The sequence below is a fragment of the Petaurus breviceps genome, unplaced genomic scaffold, assembly GCF_028583685.1.
Source record: "Petaurus breviceps papuanus isolate PSGF00001 unplaced genomic scaffold, PetGlider_PUasm1.0 185, whole genome shotgun sequence".
Classification (NCBI taxonomy): Eukaryota; Metazoa; Chordata; class Mammalia; order Diprotodontia; family Petauridae; genus Petaurus; species Petaurus breviceps.
Window position 1 is genome coordinate 24643903 of NW_027185797.1, and position 6869 is coordinate 24650771.

Below are 6869 nucleotides of genomic sequence, written 5' to 3' on the forward strand. Positions count from 1 at the left end.
CCAGAATGCCTGTTACATTTGACCAATAACCTTGGCGGGTTATGAAAAATAGTCAGATTACCAGCTGTGGAGAAGAAGGGAGTGACGAGTGACGGAAAAGGGTCCCAAAGGAGACCTGGGCTGATGCAACTACTTGTACCCACCCCCTCAAGGGGAGTGGAGTGTCAAAAAAAAGCTGTGCTCTTTCCCCAACTTCCCCTCCTGCTGCCAACTAACAGACATTCAAATATTCTCTGAATATTTTTCACTTTTCCCAAATGTTTCCAGTAACTTGAATTTTGCCTCAAGCACAAAGAGGTCAGGATTTAGAAAGAAAGGAATATGAATGTGAATGAAACCAGAGAGCCCAACCTATATCTAAGTATTAGGGATTTTCCTCACTGGGGGCTTGAAGCAATTGTGATGGCATTACTAATTTTTCCTTTCTATCAATTCCGTACTAAAATGGCAGAGAAGGAAACTATACAGACCTGGTGGGCCATTATATTGCCCCAGGCTCAAAATAAACAGGGTATTACCTAAGAATCAGCCACTTCCCCAATTTTCCTACTTAACAAACACTTACATAATTCTTAGTGCTACAACATGGTGTTGAGAAACATAAAGACAAAGGAGGTGGCTGTGAGTCTGGTCTAAGGACCAGCTCAGAGGACTTCTGCTGGGCATCCTACTGGCTCAGCTCACGACTTCCACTACACTCAGTTACCATGTATTGATATAATTCAAAGCTATGAAAGAATCGACTTGTCCAGGTGGAATTTGGCAAGGCCATGGCCATTAGAATACATCCCCTAATGTCTAGTCCCTAAGCTTCAAGAATGCTTGTATTATGTATAAAAGAATGTACTTCTTACATGGGATTTTTACAGTTGCACACCATCCTTCCCCTTAGGATGAACTGACGTTGTTTGATACCTAACACATCAAAAGAAAGCCCCAAACCGCTAAACAAAGGCCTGACTGACTTTTACCCAAACTGCCTCCAGGCCATTTCTCTTGGCCTCCCTCAAACTATTTCCCAGAAGTTTGAGGGAGGTTCTCCTCTTCCCCCCCCCCCCAGCTGCCATTAATCAGTGTTAATGAGGTATTTAATTGATCGTCCAAGTCCAGATCTCTTTATGAGGCACAAATTAACCACACCTGCAAGGATTCCTCCAGTAATATCCCAGACAAGTGGTCAAGGAGCCTGGCTAGAGTAGGGGAGAACCCCCAACTTCCTGTCCATCCAGTTCTGGGATAGCCTTCACTAGGAGGGGGATTTTCCCTCATTTTTTAATTCATGGTTGACATAATTTTTCATCAAAAGTAACATCATTCTTCAGGTTTTAGTCTGTTCAGGTTAATTTAACCAATAAATATGGTTGCAAGGACCATTCTGACTTTTGCATATATCTTTCCAGTCACTTTGTTTAATATTTTATTGATAAAATGAACCTCTGATAGGCCTCAATTTCCTTATCCATCAAATGAAAAGGTTAGACTGCAGGCAATATGATATTGGGGTTTGGGCTCAACTCCTGATTTGGACATTTGCCAGCTGTATGACCCTGGGCGTCTCTGGGCCTCAATTTCCTCATCTGTAAAAATGAAAGTGCTGGCCTAGATGGCCAAGTTCCTGCTGCTTGTAGAGCTAGCATTAAGGGTCTGTTTTCTCATTTGCAAATGTGAATGATGATGTGTATGCCCTTCACAGCGTTGTTGGGAGGGTCAGATGAAATCATGGCTGTTCATATTTTTGCATAAACACTCCACAAACATGAGCCATCATCATCAGAAAAGCCCATGCCCCTTCCTGTTGGAAACCCATGATCTCACGTCCTTCTGGCTCTGGTGGTCAGTGACTCTGCTTGGTTGGCTACGCCATTTTCCTTCTGCTTCTCTTTCTTCCTTAGCTTTATGGTTCTCCTCTAAGCATCTAATTAAGCAATCCAGGGCACTAGAGAAGAGAAATTTAATCCACAGCCTCTGTCCTTAGTAGGGCTATGGTGAAGAGCCCTTGGATTTTTCCCAGAAACTTTAAAAAAGACCAAAATCCTGAAATTTAGTTCTGTAAGCATTAGAGCTTACTGTTTGCAAAGTGTGAATCAGAGGAAGTTTTATAAAGGAGGTGGCATCAGAGTTGAATTTTCAAGGATAGGTAGGACTTTTAAAAGGAGGTTTTCTTCCCTTAACCTTATTCAGGCCACAGAGGAGTTACACCTCAGATGATGTGGGTGGCAGTGAAAATAACAGGCTGGGTGGGGACCTAGGCAGTTCAGGAAACCCAGGTTGGGCCAGGAGAGTTAATGGAGAGCCCTGCTTCTTTCAGGTCCAAAGGCCAGCAGAGCACAGCTGACCTGGCTGGGGGTCCTTTCTTGTTGCAGTATTGGGGAGGGTCTAATTTCTTTATGGTCAGGAATCCTCTGGAATAGAAACTCCCACCAATGGTAGCAGACTAGCAACTTCCAGGCCACAAGTGGCCTTCTAGGTCCTTGGGTGTGGCCTTTTAACTGAGTCCAAATTTTACAGAACAAATCCTTTTATTAAGGGGCCTCGAGGACACAGGTTCCCCACCCCTGAGTCTGTGGTTTATGGCTGAGAGCCCACGATCCGATGAAGACCTGGGTTCATTCATATGATCTTACAAGGTATCTCTGAATGCCACCTGTGTGCGAGGGCAGCACAGCACCACAGGAAGGAGAGAGAACAAGCTGACCAGGGTCATGACCCCTGGTATTGCTGCCATCTCTGAGATTGCCTAAATGGTCACCTGCTTTGTGGGACTGGAGGTCTTCATAAATAAGAGAGTGGCTAGACAGGGCCCCTCCTTCTCTAGGCTAGGGTTAGGCAAGGCTGCTCAGAAAAAAGTCCCTGTTCCCTGCCCCCAAACCCCCACTTTGAGGCTAATTCCAGATAAAGGAAGCTCATGTTTCGCTTGGTCTGATGAGGTTATGCCCCAATCGTGCCAGCTAATCTAAGGCAAAGGTCAGCTCTACTCCCTGTGGTTCCCATGTGGTCCCCAGTTTATGGAGGAACCTGGGGAAACAGGGACTGTGACCTTAGACACTCTCTCAGGTGTCTGGCCCTGGCCAAAGGTCCCCTCCGTTCTCTGGCACCGTCCCCTTCCACAGTGGCTTCAGCTGGGCTGGCCAGGTGACTCTACAGTGCTAGGGCAGAGGTGATTTTTGGAAGATGCCAGGCCACTGTAGCTCCCTCCTTTCCCATGGGCCCTGGAGAAGGGCAGGTTGTCCCATAGTTTAGGAGGTCTGGGGACCTCCTGGGATAGTTCAGAGAATTAATTAGAAGAGATTTGACCTTCAAGTTCATTTAGTCTAAATCTTTCATTTTACAAATGAGGAAACTGAGTCAGAAGGGAAGTGAGCTCATGCCCTCTAATTCCAGGGGACATTCCTCCCTCTGACTGCCTCACACAACCAAAAGTTTTCCTCGTAAGGCTGGAGCTGACTGTTCTTTCTGTGGTTAACTTTGGGTCTGCCCTCTCTTGTGAGGTCCTTTAGTCAGTGACCCAGGACTAGGCACGGTGGCACCCCAACCCTTCTCGGCTATGCCTGCACCCAAACCACTTTTTCTCTCCACCCCTAAAAAGATCTCACAGAACTGCGGAAAGCCTCAGCTTGAGCAAAGCAGGCTGATTCGTCTGATTCTCACTATGGTGTGAATGCCCTCCTGGTGAGGTACCACAACAAGAAGCAGGCATTTAGGGGCGGTCAGGTGGCGCAGTGAGTAAGAGCGCCGGCCTCGGCTTTGGGACACCCAGGATCGGTTCCGGCCTCAGATACTTGGCACCCACACAAAATAACTGGCTGTGTAACCTTGAGCAAGTTACTTAACCCCAATTGCTTTAAAAAAAAAAAAAGGTAGACATTTAGTATTTTCAAAGAGGACTGACTCAAAGCACCCTCTAAGTGGTACAATCTCAGTGACATGAAGCATGAGGAATTTCCAGCAGCATTTTGAGGGGCCAGGAGGCCCTTCCAAGATCCAGGCTCAGTTTTTTTCAAAAACCAATATTTTGGAATCGTCAGTTTGTAGATAAAACATTCCCTTGTCTCTCCTTAGAAGGTTCCAGACCACAAGTCCAGGGAGGCGGGCCAGGGGGGCAGAGAGCCAGACACCATTTGTCAGCTGGTCAACTAGGTGAGCCTGAGGCCACTGAACCAAGGGTGCCTCCAGTTCCTAGGAATGGAGATCTAGCTCCAGTCCCACCTACTCCTGATAATCTGGGGCTCTGACAGAGGGGAAGGTCACAGATCAGCCCTCACCCACCTCCAATACACTGGGGGCAAGCCTGAATTTCCCTGATTTAATCTTTCCCCAAAACTGCTTACACAAAGCAATACTGATTCCCCACTGGAGAACAGGGAGTAGAGGGATGGGAGCCCACCTCTATCTACAGCAAGGCTCTCTGACTGAGCTGGCACCAGGCCTGCCTGTATCAGTGAACCTGGGGCCCTTCCAAACTCGGGGCAGGGGCCACCAAGGCAGTCTGTCTTTTTTCTGAAGTCTGCCTTATCTCAGGTGACTTCCAGCCTGGTGCTGGGGACAGAACACTGATCTGGGAGGGAGGAAGGACTGGTTCAGTTCCAGCTCCTGTCTCTAATACTGGCTAGCATGACCCTGGACAAGTCAACCTTTTTGGACCTTGGTTTCCTCATTTGTAAAATGAGGGGCTTGGCTTTAATGGCCTCTGAGGTTCCCTCAAGATCTATGATCCTTCCCTCTTCATGATGATGTTCTATCACTGCTGGGAAAAGGGAAGCGGTGGCATTCTTAAGTCAACTCAGTCATCATTTCTTAAATGCTTATTATGTACAAGGCCCGTACCTGGCATGGGGCGGGGGGCAGAGGTTCAAAGACTAAGAAGGGACAAGTCCCTACTGCTCAAGAACTTAAATCCACTGGGGTGAGGGTGGAGAATGAGAGAGAAAACAGCTGTACAAATAAAACCCGGGCAAGTCACCTCACCTCAGGCCACCTTCCTCCTCCGTAAAATGGAGCTCATACCTTACACATGTGTGAGAACTGGGGGAAACAATCTTGTTATAAAGTACCCTAACACCCAAGCACACGATATTCTAGTTGGTCTCTCTCTCTCTCTCTCTCTCTCTCTCTCTCTCTCTCTCTCTCTCTCCCTCTCTCTCTCTCCCTCCCTCTCTCTCTCTCCCTCCTTCTCTCTCTCTCCCCCTCCCTCCCTCTCTTTATCTCTCCCTGCTTCCCTCTATCTCTCTCTCACCAAGAAGTTACGTGACTTGTTCATATTATATAACCAGTGTGTGTTAGAGTTGGCACTTGAAATTAGGTCCATTGTATCCTAGCTCTGGACTGTAGGGGACTCAGAATTCATCTCTTCCAATCCCCTTTCCTCCCCCCCCCACCTTATTTCACAAATTAAGAAATTGAGGCCCAGAGAGAAGAGGTTACTTGCCTAAGATCACAGAGGTAACAAGTAGGAATTCAGGATCTGAACTCAGGTCCTCTGACTCCAAATATAACATACTTTCCACCAGAGCACACCCCACCCCTCTTCCCCCACCCCATTCAGTCTCTCTACAGCCCCTAGTAAGACCCCAATTAAATTTTCATTGTGAACATTTACACCTCAGAAATCAGCAAATGCTACAAATAGGGTTTCTTCTTTTGTTGACTGTCTAGACTTAAGTTCTTAATACAAGTTCTTCATACAAGTATAATGTTAATGGGATTTAAGATCTTCCCAGCCTCCCCTGGAGCCATTAAGGGAAGCTTGCTTAAGGGAGACTTCCTTGGAGGAAGGCTTTCACACCTTTTGCTAATTTCTAATTAGGCCAAATCCTGAGGGTTGTGATGCCTTCTAGCTCTGAGAAGTGTATATGTACTCTGAGTTGGTATTTTGGTTTAGGGGCTCCTTTATGAGGATCTTGTGATTTCCTGGTTAAGACTCTGAGTGGCTGTATGTTCAGAGATCTCCCACCTGCTCCGAGGTAAAGGCTCTCTTGATCTAGGGATTATGGTTGGTTCAGGCGATCAGAGCTCTGTCCGTTGGGTCTTTATTTCTCTGTAGTTCAGGGTGCTGACTTTTCCCCTGAACAAGTGAATGTGATTAAAAGAGATTGTTCACCCCTTGAACCGCTATGTTTCCTAGTAAAGCAGATCTAAGAACCTGTGCCAGCTGCCATCCTGGGGTGCCAGTGTGGTTGCTGCCACAAGACATCTCCCAAACCTAAAACTTCTCACCAGCTCTTTCCTAAGCATAGAATGCCCTCCCTTCCTTTTGTCTGCCATCTTTTTTCTTCAATTAAGTTCAACAACTACCTTCTGCAAAAAACCTTTAGAATGGGGGTTCCTTGAAGGCAGATTGTTTTTGTTTTTCCTGTATCAGTAGCATTTAGCACAGTGCCTAGCTAACCCTAACCCTAAATGACTAAAGATTGCTTGGATAGCCTAGCACTATCTCCACTGCATTATGCTGATTCTCAGACTATGATTTAAATAAATTAAAATGAGTCAAATGATGGTTTTCAAATGGTGTGACCAGAGGATTTGTCTTCTTTAGCTCTTTTTGTCTTTATGATATTAATGCATTTTATTCAAATATCTGTTCCTTAACACTAAGAATTTTTAGGACCACAAAGTTAGGAACCAAACAGTTATTTGCACTCTTAATATTCACATTAAAGGGTTTAAAAACAATTCCCCAGCTTAGAAGATCATCTACCTAAGTTTTCCCTATTGTCACTATAATCCTGTATACCTACTGACCAAGCACCAGGGTCTTCTCCTTGTATGTCACCAGCCCAGATGATTACACATCTTTCACTTTTTGCTTGATTCATCAGCATACACATGTAAGGGTTATGGGATTTAAAGATCTCCCATGCCCCATGGACGTG